The sequence below is a fragment of the Peromyscus maniculatus genome, chromosome 3 (genome assembly GCF_049852395.1).
Source record: "Peromyscus maniculatus bairdii isolate BWxNUB_F1_BW_parent chromosome 3, HU_Pman_BW_mat_3.1, whole genome shotgun sequence".
Lineage (NCBI taxonomy): Eukaryota > Metazoa > Chordata > Mammalia > Rodentia > Cricetidae > Peromyscus > Peromyscus maniculatus.
The window spans coordinates 122,061,428-122,079,307 of record NC_134854.1 but is presented as its reverse complement, the minus strand read 5'-3'; the positions used below and the strand labels follow the sequence as shown (position 1 = coordinate 122,079,307).

The window sequence follows — 17,880 nt, the reverse complement described above, 5'->3', positions numbered from 1 at the left end:
AGCGCGCAGCGTGGCCGCCGCCGCCGCCAGTCCCGCCGAGGCATCCCTCGCCGCACCGGGCCTGGCTGGGCTGGGGGCGCCGTTGCGACAGCCGGGAGGGGAGGCAGGGCCCAGGACGCGAGGTGGCGACAAGTCGCGTTTGGCCCCAGGTAAACGGGGGTCCGGCGGAGGTGGCGTCAGGCGCCAGCGCTGGGGTCACTGTGGCCGGGAGCTGGGAACACGGTGGCCTGGGGTGGCAGGGTCTGGGAGGCCTGGGGGAAGAGGAGACAGGGATGTCTGGGGTGAACCTTCTGTTGGCAAGCTGGTAATGATGGGCAGCAACATAGCGGGGTGATCACAGAACACCAATACCCAGGTGAAGCCTGATGTGGGCGGCAGCCCGCGGGGGACGAGCATCCCCTGCCACCCCCACCTCCAGACACAACTGCAAAGTTGCTTCTGTTCCAAAACCCATCAGGTACCCCAGGAAGCCTAGGTTTGGAGGACAAGGGAGTCCAGAGCCAGGAAGTGGCCCAGCTGGGCTCTCGATGTTACTTAGTCCTATTTCCAGGACTGGACTTTCAGGGATCCTCAAGCATGCTTGCTTTCTAACTCTTAAGTGGAACATCAGCCAAACATATACCACAGCGTTTTCCTGAAGTGATGCCTGCATTTCGTGGGATATCCGTTTCCTGGGTTAGTCTGAAATGGCCAGTCCCATGTTCTGGTCCTTAAACACCTTTAATCCTGCTAGGCACCAGCTTCACAAACAGGCTCCTCTTCTTAAGGCTTTTGGAGCAGCCTGGCTACCTTTCTGTCACTGGCTTCTGTTCATTTGCTTCCTGGTACTTTCCCATCATCTGCCTTTTTTTTTTTTTTTTTTTTTTTTTTTTTTTTTTTTTGGTTTTTCAAGACAGGGTTTCTCCGTGTAATTTTGGTGCCTGTCCTGGATCTCACTCTGTAGACCAGGCTGGCCTCGAACTCACAGAGATCCACCTGGCTCTGCCTCCCGAGTGCTGGGATTAAAGGTGTGCACCACCAGCACCTGGCCCATCATCTGCTTTCATTTCTTCTTAAAATCCTGTCCATCTAACTAGTCCCTAAATATTGTGCATGTGTGTGTGCATATGTGTGCCTGCATGTCAGTGTGTGTATTTATATCACTTGTTTAGCATGGTAAAACCAGAATTAAGGGCTGTACTGTTTTTCAGATATATTCATATTTTAAAAAATCTACATGCATAATGGGCCTCTTGGTGAGCACGCCTAAGATCACCGTCACAGAGAGTCAGAACTTAGCCTGTGCTAGAAAAGGAATCTCAAATGGTGCTGGAGAAGAAGAGGGACGAGGAGAGCGGTGATGAGCTGGGTTGCTCTGCCAGAAGGGTTTAAGAGGGATGACAAAATCCTTGTGGTACCTTGCACCTGTGGTCTCAGCACCCAGAAAGCTGAATCAGAAGGATGGCAAATTGGAAGTCCATCTGGGCAACCTAACAAGTCAGTGCCAGAGAGCAGGACTTGAAAGTTAGTCCAGAGCCTTAGATTTTGAATTTGGAAATCACCGGGGATCCCCTTAAAAATGCGGTTCTGACTCAGTGTGTCCAGAATGAGCCTAAATAATGACACCGATATCGACTGTTGGCCCCACTTTGAATGGCAAGGCCTTTGGATACAGTTTGGACATCTTTGCAAAAATCTGAAGGGAATGCCTATCTTGGCACTTTCTTAAGTGGTCAAGGGGAAGTGGCTGACTAGGCAGTCCTGTAAGGCTGCACTGGTTAGGAATTGGGTTTTGGTCATGGTAGCAGAGACACGTTTGGAGGTGAGTGGTTGCTGGTGTCGGTTACTGGTCCACAGACAGAGTCTGAAAATACTTCCCTACCCTCATGATCACAATGGGCTGCAGATGTCTCAGGCAGAGAAGGAGGGGAGAGCGGAAGTGTTCCTGGCATGTAGGTTGTTAGCCCCCATTGTGTAGCTTTCTAGAAGACCTACACCACAGCAAGCATGATGTGATGGGCTCCCACGCTCAGTGAGAGAGGGGGAAAGGGTGCTTTTTCTTTGTTTAGAGCCAGATGCGTAGCCCTAGACAATGGGATCTTGCCACCGTGGGGGCTGTACTTGCCCCGAGAAGGAAATTCCTTATAGTCCATGAAGACACTGTCGGTGGGTTCTTTGTGTTGATATTAAAGGCAGCTTCCATATATTCAGCACCCAGCTATCAAACTGTGTTAAATAACAGAATTATTTGACATCACTGCTATGGGCGTGTGCATTATGTATGGTCCGATCTCCACTTTGCAGATGAAGCAGTGTGCCCATGCCAGCTTGGAGCTTGAAGAGTAGGCTGGGCTGCCAGGCTAGCCCCAGGGATCCATCTCTCTCCTCCTTCCTAGCACTGGGGTTACAAGCAAACTTCACTGTACCTGGCTATTTTATTTTAACCCGGGTTCTAGGGATCAAACTCAGGTCCTTCTGCAAGGCATGTGCTTTAGTAACCGAGCTCTCTCTCCAGCCCCAAATTCTGGCTCTTGAGATGAGAAAATGGTTGAGGTTATAAAGACAGCCGACAGTAAACAGCAGGTGCTCAGGACAGAGAATGATAGACCCTTCAAGGGGAGAAGGACTTTTCAAAACCAGCTAAGCCAATACTGAGGTTTTTACAGTCATTCATGGCTGAGTGAGAAGTAGGGCCCAGGTCCTCTCATTTCAGGTCAGACCCCTCCCCACTGAGATGGAATATTGACAGCATTTGTTGTTATGAATATAAATCACTCAACAAGTCATTTAACCTCTTGAAATCTAGAATGTTCACATTTACAAAATAGGGTATTGATTTCCTAGGGTCTCGGAGTTTGCAGTTTAGTTTGTATGTGAGGGGGAAAAATGGAGTTTAAATGGGTCTGTTTTCCAAATGGAGAGAGCTAATCTTCAGAGAAGGTGAGGAAAAAGAACCCATAGTTCTCTTGTGTTTTATATTATATATAAAAACATACTTGTATTTTTATATTTATATTTATCATATTTATATATTATATATAAAAGTATATTTTTCTTCTTTTCCACTGCTGCCTGTTTAGTCTGATGCACTTCTCTTTGGGATCTGAGGTTTGGTTTAATCATTTACCCAGAATCAAACAGGATCAGCAGCAGTAGGACATGTAAATCAGGACCGTGGTAGCACTTACTGGTCCACAGCTTTCATTCTCAGCCTTTGTTCAATAGATTAACACTTAAGGAAAAGCCATTAACATTTCACCGGCCAGAATCAGCTCGTATTCTTTTTACTTCGGGCCAGGCTTTTAAATATTTTCTTAGACACCAGGTTGAATGTCTCATGTTAAAGGCAAATGAGATTTTTTTTTTTTCCAATAGAATTTTCTACTTTGGAAGCAATTCTTTTCTTTTGCATATAGATAAACGAGTTGGAAACCCCACCCCACCCCCTGTCAGTTATGCCACCTCTTTCATGCAGATGGTGTGACTGGTAATGTAAGCCAGCTTGTTCAGAGGGTCTAGTTGGCACACTTTGGCACATGCAGCTGTGGCCATGGGTCCCGTCATCATGGAAGCCATCTTGGCCGCTGCCTCGGGTTTCTGTCTGGTCATTTGGCTGTGGGTACAAGGAATGCCAAGTTGGAGAGGATTGCATTGACAGCCCCTTCTGGACTCTTAGGAGCAGTGAGGCAGAGTTTGGATGTTAGGTTATCATAGCACTGGGCTGCTCTGTGGCAGTCAGCCGTAACTTCGAGAATGCAAATGGGCTTTGGAATTAGATATACCCTGGCTCACACCCAAATCAGTCATTATCTGTGTACCCCTGGGAAAGTCCTTTTCACTCTGAACCTCTGAAGAGGCCTGTTGTGAGGAAGAATCAGTTAAATGAGACCTACTAATAGAAAGCAGAGCACAAGGTGTGTACACGGTGGCATGGGATTAGTGATAGCTGAAGATGACGACCAGGGACAGATGTGTCAGGTGCCTTCTCAGATGCTCATACCTCAGTCCAGCAAACAAGAAGGACTGAAGACAAGAACAGTTTGATCCCAGCTGACCAAATATCAGATAAGATAGCCTCCATGCATGCACACACTGGCTTGAGTGGCCATGGATTGTAAAATATGTGCACCAGATTTATGGATCTCTTAAAGAAGCAAGGAGCTGCCATGAAACCTGGGGCCACATGACCCCACCAGCAAGGCGAGACAGCAACACAGACAGGAGTTTGCTAAGGGGCAGTTATAGTTCCCTTGATTTTATGGATTTACCTCTGCGTGTGCAATGCACATGTTGGAAATCTACTGTGTGACGAGGTGGCTTGAGTTTGAGTTGGTGTAGAGAACACATAAATGGGTCAAGCTACAGTTAGGTAGGGCGCCAGTCAGGTAATGTCACATGACCACACACAGTGGTCACCGGTTTCATGCCACTTGTGCACAAGCCTTGTTCTCTGCAAATTCATAGAGACAAAGATGGTTGGGGAAGAGATTGGAGTGGGGCTGGGCCTGGCCATAGATAGCATTTGTCCAAAGAGTGAGGAAAATTTCCTGAAATTAGGTAATTCGGAGAGTTATACAATCCCGTGAATGGCCCAAGAAAACAGAATTGCAAATAATACAAAATAAAACCCAATTTGTGTTCAAGTAAAACCAGCACTATGACCTTACTAAAGAATGGATTTTTGTCCAAAAGTGATACACACTCCTGCTCATAGTTTTCTGAGTGAATGTCAGCCTGGAGGGTCTGGCTTCTGGGACTGTCTTGGAAATGGCCACAGAAGCCAATCACATTTTCCATATGGTCACATGTACAGGCTTGCTTCTTGCCTGGGCTTCAGGATTTGCAGCAGGAGAATGCTAATGTGAGTTTGGGAGGACATATAGAGGGTTTCAGTCAGTACCCTTCTATCAGCATATATACTCAGAAAGCTGTCATTTGTTGACATGCCGTGATGCATTGGGGGGGGTTTGTGTGTGTCATCTAGGTATGTCTACAAAAACATTCAACTTCATAGAGTGATAATTATGTAAGCTAGGCACAGATAGAACAAAGTGGAAGGATAAGGTGAATATCTCAATTCTTTTTTTAAAAAAGATGTGAGGGCCAGATGGTGGTGTCACACACCTTTAATCTCAGCACTTGAGAGGCAGAGGCAAGCGGATCTCTGAGTTCAAGGCCAGCCTGGTCTACAGAGCAAGTTCCACGACAGCCAAGGCTGTCATACAGAGAAACCCTGTCTCAAAAAACAAACAAATAAACAAACAAACAAAAAAAAGATATGTTTGGGGGTGGGCAGTTATATGTACTGTGTGTTGCAAGTGCCCTCAGAGGTCAGAGGCGCTGGAACCCCTGGAACTGGAGTTATAGGCAGTTGTGAGCTGCCAGATGTGGGTGCTGGAAACTGAACCTGAGTCCTCTGCAAAAGCATGTACTCTTAAATGCTGAGCCATCTCTCTAGTCCTCAGTTATTAATAAGTGACAGATAATTGCAGGAAAACATCAGCATGATGTCGTCAAACAGACTGCACCTCTTACTACAACCTTGAGAAGGAAAAAAACAACTGTATGATAGTACACATTCCTTAGATCACCTGAAAATGTTCTGAGACTCAAGGTCCCCGTCTACAGCTGCATGCAGTGTTTTGTTAGGGGCTTTGGGTAGCATATGCAAAACACCCTCAGGTATCTGCTTCTGAACAGATGAGAGCTCTTCTAGGAGGTACCCTGCAGTGGACAGGTGCTTCGAGCATTGTAAAGGGTCATGCAGGATCAACAGTGATGTGCCATTACCATCAAATTTCCACCGTTGATGCTTGTTTACTGCATTAAATTCTCTCCACATGAGGAAGAATGGCTACCTGTTCAGTTTTTTAAAACTATAATGTAATTATGTCAGTTTCCCCTTCCCTTTTCTCCCTCTAAACTTTCCCATGTACCTACCTTGTTCTCTTTTAAATTCATGTCCTCTTTTTCTTCAGTTGTTAGTATGTGTGTGTGTGTGTGTGTGTGTGTGTGTGTGTGTGTGTGTGTGTGTATACACACATGTGTATATATTGCGTGCTTGGACAATATATATATATATATATATATCCTTCAAGGCTAACCATTTCAGGGTTGAGGCCTCCTGAGTTTTCCCCTATGCATGATAGCATGTCTGTTGGTGTTGTCCTTATTCAGGTCATGGTTAGGCAGCCATGTTGGTGAGACTTCATAGGTGTAGATTACCTGGCATTTCTAGGAGACACGATCTCACATCAGATTTCCTGTTGCTCTGACTCAGATGATCTGTGTACCTGCCTTTCCCACAGTGGTCCCTGATCCTTAGGTGCAAGGGTTGTGTTGTAGATGTATCAGTTGGGCCTGGGTTCCACAACTATGCATTTGGGTTGCGATTTTGGTGTGTGATTTTCTCTAACGGTCTTCATCAATTGCATAGAGAAGTTTCCTTGGTGAGAAGGGATGAGACCTAGACTTACCTGTGGGTTTAGGCAGGATAAGTATGTAGAACGTAGTTGGAGATTGTGTGGGTTTGATAAAGTGGTGGTTGTACATTCTCCTCCACCACCCACGACTTCTCTAGCTGCCAGGGGGTTGGCTAGGTTTCCAGCACTAGGCGTTATTTCCCTCTTGTTGATGTCAGTCCAATTAGAGAGCTGCTGGTTACCACCGAGTTACATGTGCCACCTTTGGGTTATTTGCTGTGCTGGCCATTGTTGCTGCTGCTTAGGTGTCATAGGTGGGTCGGACTATTGGTTGCTTCCCTCCTTTGGAAGTGTGCATGGTGCCTTCTAATATCATGAGAGCTAATACTTATGGAGGAGGCTTGGCTCAGGCCCACCTTGGGTCCTCAGTTCACTGTGTCTGAAGCATATGGTGTCTTCATCAATAAGGACTTGCCTTCCACCTCCGGGGGACAACCAGAGGCAACATCCTATAATGTTTTGGGAGTCTCTTAGACACCTCTCACTAACAGCTCAAAGAAAGCTTCACAAAAGAGGGCTTCTCATGCCTCGTGCTGGGATCTTTATCAGGCTATGACTTTTGAGGAAAGCATTGTCAGCAAGATGAGAATGTTTCACTTCAATGATATTCGTCTGTGTATTCACTGACTTCCATGTGTTATAGGTATTTCTAGGTAGATGGTTAATAGCGTTCTCTCTTATGGCTTTTCAGACAGCTTTACTGGTACTGTACCCTCCCCCATCTGTATTTATCTCCCTCCCCATCTGTAGTTGAAGTCCTCCTCCCCCCCCCCCCCCCGTTTTCCTCATTCCCCCATCAGATCACTTGGACCCTGCTCTCCCCTCTCAATCGCTCACCCTGCCCCCTCCCCCTCCACAGTGGCCTCCTTTGACTTTCCTGGTTTCTGCAGTTACTCCAGGTCACATGCTCGCATCTGAAGATTGGGAGCTTTGGAGCCTTCTTTTATGTGACCCTTCTCATTACCAACTCCACTCGAAAGCCGAGTGGACTCTCCCTAGTGGTTAAACTAGCTAGTGTTGTGATCCTCACTTAACTAGTGAAGGCCCTAGCAGGATGTGGGTGCTGCCCCCCCCCCCGAGGTCAGACACCTCAAACTCCACCCATCCGTCCTCCTGTGGTGCTTGGAGCTAGCCATGGATAAGACCTCACGTCCTGCCCCCTTCATCCGCGCCTCCACTTCCTTTTCACTCATAAACCAAACAGGCGGGGTAACATAGTTGGCGAAGTGCTTGCCTTGTAAACAAGCACAGCTCAATCCGAGCTGAAGAACCCACGCCAAAAAACCAGGCCTGGGGATGTGTGCTTATAGTGGCAGCGGTGGGGAGGCAAAGATGGGCTCCCTAGCTGGCCGGCCAACCTAACTTAGACTAACTTGGCAACTCCAAGCCAATGAGAGAAGATGTCTCAAAAACCAAGGTAGACAGCACCCGAGAAATGGCATCCAAGGTTGTTCTCTGGCCTCCACATGTTATGCACAGTCTGACACGTAGATGTACCCTCCAACACACATACACACAGTTAAATAGTGCATGGAATATCATGATTCTCTGTATTTTCTGAGACGTAGCTTTTGCGGCACATTCTTTGAAAGTGTTTTAAGCTGTGGAACTGAGAGGTCCATCATTCAGGGTACACCTGCTATTTGTTGATTTTTCTCGTTTGTTGCTGTGGTTTGGGATATGGTTTGTGCCCTCCCACCCCAAGCCTTTGAGTGCTGGAAGTTTGGTTCATAGTGTGGTGGCATGGGAAATGGAGTGGAGGCTTTGGGAGGTGGAACCTAGTGCCAAGTCCTCAGGTCGCTGAGGCACGCTGACTTGTTTCTGCCTGACCAACCTAAGATCATGCAAGGTCTGATTCGGCATTACAGGTATTAGCTCTGGCACCTCTCGGAACACCTCCCAGTGCCACCATCCTTCCGTCCTCCTTCCATTCCTCTGCTCTGCTGCTGTCTCACCCCTTCCATAGCATCCTGTCCCCAGTGGGGTGTCAGAGCTGCTGTACTGTGTGGCTCACGTCTTTCCTTTTTGCCTTTAGCCTCATATTCATGTGCTCTAGACAGGCCAGGCGACTCCAGAGAAAGATGCTTGGGAGCTCAATATGTAAGATGATTGTAGACCTCTGGAAATGGTGTATTTTGCCATTGTAGCTGGCAGCATGGCTGACAGGGTCCTACTAGGCTAGAAATAACTAATATAGGCAAATTTCCATATGCTTACCTTCTATTTTTTATATATCCTTTACTGATGAACTTACCCATTTTTGCCCATATATTTCAGTAGGTTATGTATTATTACTGACTTTGAGAGTTGGCATTCTTGAGGGCCATTATGGTTTTGAATGCTATTTATGTCATAGATGTAGCTTTCATGGCTTGAAATTGAACGACCTCAAAGCTCCTTTTGTGTAGTAAGCAAAGCCCAGTGGGTACTGTCATGGTGTCTTTTTCTGTGAGTCACTGAATGCCCCTGACCGAGGACTAAGTGTGCAGGCCAATGACCTATGAGTCTTGGGAGTGTTTTTCCTAATAAACACACTTCATGTAAAAAAAATGTGCACATGTTTTCTCATTGTATGAGTCTTTTGGTTCTTTATTGTCTTTTTGACAAATTTCATTCGTGTGTGTGTGTGTGTGTGTGTGTGTGTGTGTGTGTGTGTACACTGCACATGTGTGGAGGTGAGAGAACACCTGTGGGAGTTGTTTCTCACCTTCCACCATGTACTTCCTGGTGAATCAGACTTATGTCATTAGGCTTGGTGGCAAGTACCTTTACCCAGTGAGCCATCATGCCAGCCCCTTTAATGTATTTTAAAAAGCAAAGGATTTTAAATTTTATCAAGTTTTATTTTTTATTTAGATTATTAAAGGGATCATAGTTTTGACAAATTCTTGCCTAAACCAGGTCACAAAGATTTTTCTTCCATATTTTCTTCAAGTCGTTTTTGGATTTTATGTTTAGCTTTTTTTTTAATGTTCCACATTTAATTAATTTTTACAAATAGTCTGATGTACAGATTGAAGGTTCTTCTCCCCTACATGGATATTCAGTTGGTCTAGCACCCTTTGTTAACCTTATCGGTTACTCAGTTGCTTTTATATCTTGGTCAAAAACTAGTTGTCCATCATCTGTGGGTCCATTTCTGGACTTTCTCCTCTGTCCCAGCTCTCTATTTCAGGATCTTAATGCCACACTACATTGATTATTGTGGTTTTACAATGAACCTTAAAAAAGAATGTTCTTTTTTATTCTTTTTATCCAGCTTTAGCCTTTTTCCAAAATTTGGTTATTTTTTGAGTCATTACCATTTAAATACGTGTTTGAGAATAAAGTTATCAACTTCTGCAAAAATGCCTGCTGAGCTTTTAATTGGGATCATGCAATGAAGAATTAAAATCTTCAGAGCATTGTTTTCTCCCGAACAGGGTGGAGCTTCTCATTTATTTGGTGAGCTGCTTTGTTTTTTGTTTTTGTTTTTGAGACAGGGTTTCTCTGTGCAACAACTTTGGCTGTTCTGGATCTCACTCCCTAGACCAGACTGGCCTCACATTACAGAGATCCGCCTGCTTCTCTTCTGTCTACCTCCCGATTAAAGGCTCAGGATTAAAGTTGTGCACCACCATTGCTGGTGAGCTAATTAATTCTAACTAGACACAACCAAGAGTCACCTAAGATGAGAGCCTTGATGAGGAGTTGCTAGATCAGGTTGGCTTGTGGGCATGTCTGTGGGAAATTCTCTTGACTGTTGATTGAGGTGGGAAGACATACCTTTAATGGTGGCATCATTTCATGGCTGGGCCCAGGGCTGTGTGGATGTAAAGGAAGCTAGCTGAGCCACTCAAAGCAAGGGGCCATGCATTTCCTCTTTCCGCTGGACTGAGGGTGTTGACACTTTGAGTTCCTGCCTGAACTTCTGGCATTAATGGACTGTAACTTAGACTTCTGAGCCAAGTAAGCCCTTCCTCCCCCCAGTTGCCTTTTATTCGCATAGTTACCACAGCAACAGAAATGAAATCAGGACATTTGGGTCTTCCTTAGTTTCTTTCAACAGATCGGCATTTGTCCATGTATATTGTTTGTCAGATTTATTTGCCAGCATTTCATGTTTTTAAACTATTATAAATAGTATTTCAAGAACCCTCCCCTTCTAGTATAAAAAAAAATGGATTAAATTTTGTAAACTCTTCCTGTATTTTGAAACTTTGCTAAACTCACCCACTCTAGTAACCCTTTGGGGAAGTCCTGTCAGGTTTTCTACATATAGATTATTGTCTGTGACTGAAGAGGATTTTAACTTCTTTTCCAATCTGGAAATTGTTTTTCTTTTTCTTAACCTTATTGCCTTGGGCTCCAACAATATACTACAACAATATACTAATCGGCTCCAACAATATACTAAACAAGTGGTGAGGGCAGGTCTCAGTGGTCTCTCCCTTATATTAGTGGGAACGTGTTTGGTCTGTCACAGTTAAGTATAATATTAACTGCAAGTTTTTGTAAATGCCTGTGTGTGAGGAAGCTCCTTAACTTGGCTGGGAGTTTCTCCATTTTTTAAAGTTTGGGTATAAATGTTAGGTTATGACAGATGCCTCTCTGCATCTATTAATAGTGTTGTGGATTTACTTTAAGACTTTTACATGTATTTACTTTATGTTTATGAGTATTTTGCCTGCATGTATGTATGTGCACTATATGAAGAGGTCGGAATATGGTATCTGATCCATTGGAACTAGAGTCGTGGATGTTTGTGAGTCACCATGTGGCTGCTGGGAATCGAACCCTTGTCCTGTACAAGAGCAGCAGTTCTCTAAACCACTGAGTCGTCTCACCAGCCCCACATTTACATTCTTAGTTTGTTGTGAAGTGTGTGGTTGACCCTTACATGTTATGTGTTTCCAAGGTAAACTCTGCTTTGTTGTGAAGTATTGCCATGTAGGGTATGCATGTGTTACACTTGTTAACATTTTGTTTAGAATTTTTGCATTTATATTCATGAGAGTTATTATTTTTTCTTCAGGGTAAAGCTGACCTAATAGAGAAGTACTTCACACACATTCATTCTCTCTCTCTCTCTCTCTCTCTCTCTCTCTCTCTCTCTCTCTCTCTCTCTCTCTCTCTCTCTCTCTCCTGGAGTTCACATGAGGTTAGTGGGGGGGTTTTTCCTTATGTGTTGTATAGAATAAGTTTGTGAAGCCATTTGAGCTGGTGATTTTTTTTTTTTTTTTTTTGGTTTTTTCGAGACAGGGTTTCTCTGTGTAGCTTTGCGCCTTTCCTGGGACTCACTTGGTAGCCCAGGCTGGCCTCGAACTCACAGAGATCCGCCTGGCTCTGCCTCCCGAGTGCTGGGATTAAAGGCGTGCGCCACCACCGCCCGGCGAGCTGGTGATTTTCTTTGAGGAATGATCAGTTATATTTCAGTTTTGGGTTTTTTTGTTTGTTTGTTTTTTGTTTTTGTTTTTGTTTTGGTAGATACATAGCTGTTATAATTATATTTCTCTTTGAGTAAATGATGTAGTTTGTGTCTTTCAAGGAGTGCATTCTTGTCCTGTGTTTACTAGCTCAGTGACATTCCCTTCTGTGTATCGATAAAAACAACACTGGTATCACCTGCCTCAACTCCGACATCAGTAACTTGTGTCTTCTCTGTTTTCCCAAGTGCTGAAACTGGAACATCATCAATTTTTTAAAACCTTGAAGAATCACTTACTGGTTTCATTGTTGTTCTTGTTGTTTTTTTTCCCCTGGTGGTATTTTTGTTTTCTTGTTTTCTGCTCTGATGGTAGTTTCCCTTTTCCTTAATTTGTGTTCAGTTTTGTTTCCGAGTTTAACGTGGCAGCTGAATCCCTTGACTTGAGGCCCTTACTCTCCTGTGTGTGCCATACAATGTCCTTGGTTGTGGAAACAGCATCCCATGGAGTTAGTGTATGTGTTTTCATATCTACTCATTGCAGAATGCTTCTCAATCCCCTTTTGATAATTCTACTCACCAGCAAACATACTTATGTGACTGAAGTTCCATTAAATTGGTTGGCACTAGGTTTATGGCCTAGAATATGCTGTGTCTTGGTTAAAAAAAATAAACTTCACATGCACTTGATAAGAATGTATTATGTGTGTATTAAGTGGACTGCTCTATAAATGTCAGTCAGATCAAGGTGATTGACATTTTGTTAAAATCTTTCTGTATTGTTTGTCTACTTTATTGATTACTTTGGGAGGAGTGTTAAATCTCTTAACTGTAGCCAGGCAGCAGTGGTGCATGCCTTTAATCCCAGCACTCAGGAAGCAGAGCCAGGCAGTTCTTTGTGAGGCCAGCCTCGTCTACAGAGTGAGATCCAGAACAAGTACCAAAACTACGCAGAGAAATCCTGTCTCAGAAAAAAACCAAACAAAAACAAAAAACAACAACAACAACAAAAAAAAAAAAACCCTCTAACTGTAATTCTGGATTTCCATATTTCTTCTTGAACTGGTAACCATTTGGCTGTGTAGTCCAGAGTGCTGGTGTCAGGGCCAGAGTTTGAAATTATTATATCCTCTTGGTGCACTGGCACGTGTGTGTCACCAAAGAGTCTTCATCGTTGGTGTCAAAAACAAGCATCCTTTGTGCTCACACTTCCTTAATGTGGCAGTACATGAGAAAAACTATTGCTAGAACAAAATGACTGTCCATTGTCCACACCAGGGGGATGGGGAGAGAGATCCCAGGCCTAAATTAAGAGAGAGAGATCCCAGGCCTAAATTGAGAGAGAGAGAGAGATCCCAGGCCTAAATTGAGAGAGAGAGAGAGAGAGAGAGAGATATCACAGGCCTAAATTGAGAGAGAGAGATCTCAGGCCTAAATTGAGAGAGAGATCCCAGGCCTAAATTAAGAGAGAGAGATCCCAGGCCTAAATTGAGAGAGAGATCCCAGGCCTAAATTGAGAGAGAGATCCCAGGCCTAAATTGAGAGAGAGAGATCTCAGGCCTAAATTGAGAATTAAGAGAGAGAGAGAGAGAGAGAGAGAGAGAGAGAGAGAGAGAGAGAGAGAGAGAGAGAGAGAGAGATATCGAGATCTCAGGCCTAAATTGAGAGAGAGATCCCAGGCCTAAATTGTGGGCAAAAGTAGAAGTTACATTGACTTGTAGCTTGTTTTTATGATCATATCCTGAGTATAGCTGGCAATAAAATTATTCTACAATAAGTAAGACTGAGAAAAGACTCGTGTCTATACAGTTGGAAACCATGGTAATTAATTTTTTAACTATGCTCTTTTTTTGAATGGCATCTGGTAGGTAGCTTTCTACTTGAGTCTTGCTTGTTGTCCAGCTTACCAATCACTAACATGCAGTTGGAATATGGTCTGTGTACAGTAATGAGAAGACTGATATCATAACATTTAAATCCATCTTCTTGCTGTCTGTTTCTGCCCGATTTGTTTGCTCTTCTTTTCTGAAATTTAGTACTTCTTTCGATTTGTTTTAGAGCCTTGGCTAGATTATTTGCTATACTTCGTTGTGATTTTAGCATTTTCTTTAGGGTCACAGCATGCATCTGTAACTTATCACAACCCACCCTCAGATGCTATTTGGACTCCTCACGCACTGCGTAAGAACCTACGGCATCCCCAGGCATCTCCTGCGTGTGGCTGTCACAGGTTTCTGTTAGGTACATTATGAAACTCACGATCCACTACTATTCCAGAGATGTGCTTAGTAAAAATTGTGGGCTTGTGTTTCCTTTGCTCCGAAGGGCTCTGAGCATTCCTCATAGTGCTCATCTTCTGGGGACACCACCTTTTTAACCTTTGGCATACTTCAAAGTATCTTTCTTTGTTTCTCCTTGGTTTTTTTATTTCTCTCTTAATTAATTTCTCCATGAATACCACATTAAGTTTAGTTGATTTTCTCTATTCTTTCTATGCTTTTGACTCCTTTTTTCTCTTGTCTGCTTTGGGTTGACTCCCCCCTCTTCTCTTCCTTCCTCCTTCCCTCCCATCCTTCCATCCATCCATATTTTTATGAGGCGGGGCCTGAGACTGGCCTGGTTACTCTGTGCGGCTCCCCTGCCCATTGGTCTTCTGAGTGCTAGGATAACAGGTGTGAGCCAGCATACCCAGCCTTGCGGTTCCTTGTTGTAAGGATCGGTGCTGTTGATGGAGACCTTTTTTCTCCTCTAGGCATCTAACACTATACACCCCTCCCCCTCAGCAGCGATTTGGCTGCTTTGACAGATTGGCCCATCTTACATTAATTCAGGTGCATTTGCTTTTTCAGTTTCTTAGCTATTTTTCTCCATATGAAAACTGTTTCATTTTCAAGCATTTGGAAATTGTCTGTCTGTCTGTGATGTATGTGGTATATGTACATACTGATATGGGAATGTAGACATGTGGGAAGGGTACGCATGCATGTGTGTACATGAAGGCTGGCAGTTGACGGCCAGTATTTTTCTCAATTGTTCTCCACTATTTTGGGAGACAGGATCTCTTGGTGAACCTGGACTTCATCGAGTTGGCTGTGCCAGAAAGCCAGTGGCTCTAGGGATCAGCTAGGGTTACGTGTGCTCTGAACCCTGCTTTCATGCCAGCCAGCAGGTCCTTATGCCTGCACATCAGGCACTCACTGAGCTGTCTTCCCAGCTCCCAAATTTCCTTACCGGCTTTCTGTTACTGGTTTCTTTTAAATATTGTACAGCTTGCTCTATGGTCTAGTGCATAATTTATCTTGTTGAGCCATTGGAAATACTGTCTATTCTGTGATAATGGTGTGTGTGTCAGCCAGGTTGTATTAGCTGGTTTGGGGGTTCTTCCCTTCTATACCTTTGTTGATTTCCTTCCTGTTATCAGGAGGGGGAGGCCCAAATCCCCAGTTGTCATTGTAGGGGCCTGCTTCCTTCCATGCCCATCAGGCATAGCTTCATGTATCTTCAGGCTTTGAAGCCCCATTGTTTGGGGCACAAGGATTTAGGTTGAGACATCGTCCTGGCAGGGGATGCTTCCCAGTGTGCCATTCACTTCCTTGTTTCCAATAGACTTTGCTCTGCTTTCCCTGACATTGATGTGGTCACAGCCATCGCTTTTCCCCTCGCAGTGTTGTGTTGGAAATATGTCTTGTAAGTAGCATTTTGTTGGACCATGATTATTTTAACTTGTGTGTGTTGTGCATGAGTGGACATGTGTGTGTGACACACACACACACACACACACACACACACACACACACCTGTGGACATCATAAATCAGCCTTGGGTATCATTAATCCCCATGCACAGTCCACCTTGGTTTCTGGACATGGAGTCCCTTGCTGGCATGGAACTCACAGGTAGCTAAGTTGACTGGCCAGGCAGTCCCAGTGTCTACCTGTCTCCTTCACCTCTGGAATGGTCGGCAGATATTCCGGATATCTATCCACGCACCCCTCCCCGCACTGGGATTACCAACACAGGCTCTTTGCTACCTGGGTGCTGGGGATTGAACTCAGGCCAGCAAGGCAAGCTGGTTACCACCGTACAGACCGCAGTTTCCTCAGCCCGGCTTTTGTTTCCCTCATGCTCCTGCTCGCTGGGTGTCCGCATCGGAGCTCCCTCCTGGTTGCTGGCCTGGGTATCTGCACAGTGACAGCTGTCCTTTGTGTCTGGCGGGTGGCGGTGTCTGTGAGCTGCCTCTCTTGCCAGCTCCCTGCTTCCTGGTCCTCTGTCTAGAGAAAGCCCTTTCTTCGGACTCGTCTGTCTGTGCTCGTGGGTATTTCTGGGCACCAGTGTCTCCCGCTCCAAGTGTGGGCAGTAGGAAGTGAAGGGAAACCTAGGGCGCATCCTGCCGTGTCAGCCCAGTGGGTCGAGGCCCCCAGCCAGTGGCGGCCTTCTCCCCCTCCTCGCTGTCATCTTGTGGTTTATTTATGGCACTTCGGGGCTTCTGTGTGCTGGATGGGAATAATCGGGAAAACGTGGTCCCTGTCTTTCTGGGACAGATTTCCTCGCTTTTGCAATTGAACAGTGTTTGACGTGGTGCAGAGTCCCGGGTGGACAGTCTTGCTTTATCTTTTCATTAAGTTGCAGACGTTGTTCTCCTCGCCCACTGTCTTTGCACCCGAATTATCTTCTGTAAAAAGAACCCTCTAACTTTGCTCTTGTTCTTCCCCACACAGCTCTTCTGGTATTGAGCTTCTTGATTATACCGTTGTGGTGTGGTTTTTTTTCTTCATTTGTTTGTGCTTGGGTTTCATTCTAAAATTAATTGATTGATTATTTAATATGCTGAAAACGTAATGTAATTTTCATTTAAATCTGTAAATGAACTCTGAATATATTTCCTCATTCCTCCTGTATGCCAGGCAAGCACTGAACCATACCATCAAGTCCTAATTGAGATTGTATCTGTGGGCTTATGACACATAAAAAAAATCCTTCTCTAACTGCAGATGACTCGACTGAGTTTATGATAAGTATCAGCTTTCTTTAACTTGTAGTCTGAGGTGTGCTGGTTCCTCTACTGTTTATTTAGTGGGTAGGCGTCCACATTCATCAGGTACAAAGAGCTACTTTCCTCCACCATGTTGTTTCAAATGCTCAGAGACACAATTCAAATATGTGCCCAGGTCAGGAGCCTATGTCATTTCTCAGAAGACAGAGTTGCTTTGAGGGGAGGGAAGTGGGTGGTGGAATGGGCAGGGGTTATAGCACAGGCTTAGAAGCTGGGAGTTGAGTTTGAAGTCCACCTCTGTTGCTACATGTTGGGAATGCCATTAAAATCTGGAGAGTCCAGTGTACCAGACAAGGAGGGTAATGTTACCTGCCTCCTAAGACTGATGCATGGATTATATAAGTGAGTGCAAGACATGATTAAATACTGATGAAAATGGAAGGTGAGTGTGTGTGTTCACACACCTGTGCATGCAGGAGGACAACATTGGGTGCCTTGCCATAGTCCCTTGAGATCGGTTCTCTTACTGAACCTTGATTGGGGGGGGGGGGGGGGATCTGAGCTGAGCTTCCTAAACAACATGCTCCCGGGATCCACTTGTCTGTGCCCGTCAGTGCTGGGGTAACAGTGCTCAAGTCACCCCAGAATTGACATGGGACTCCAAACTCTGGTTTTCATGCTTGTGCAGTAAATACTCTCTTACCCACAGTGTCATCTCAACAGCATCATTAATGGTGTAGACCAGGATGGCCTCCAACTCACGATCCTCCTGCCTCTGCTTCTTCAGAATATCCTGCTGGCATACACTGCCATGCTGGCAATTTCACTCATTAAAACAGCTTGAGCTTCACAGCCAAATTGGGCAGAAAATACAGGGATTTTCCACATGCTTCCCACCCCTTCCCTCAATGCCTTGTCTCTCACCAGAGTGCATCTTTGAGATAGCTGCTGTGACAGCATCACCACACATCATCACCTAAGCTTTGCTCTTGGTTTTAGCTTCTGTTAGTTTGGGCAGATAC

At 44.9% G+C, this 17,880-nt stretch overlaps 1 protein-coding gene across 1 annotated transcript in view; it reads left to right on the top strand.

Moving 5' to 3' along the window:
* The first annotated feature begins 38 nt into the window (after positions 1-38).
* Positions 39-17,880, top strand: part of Eif4e3 (eukaryotic translation initiation factor 4E family member 3) — a 263,456-nt gene continuing 245,614 nt past the window's right edge. The window contains exon 1 of the mRNA XM_076567463.1: positions 39-149. The gene's annotated coding sequence lies outside the window, so the exon portion shown is untranslated. The remainder of the gene's footprint in view (positions 150-17,880) is intronic.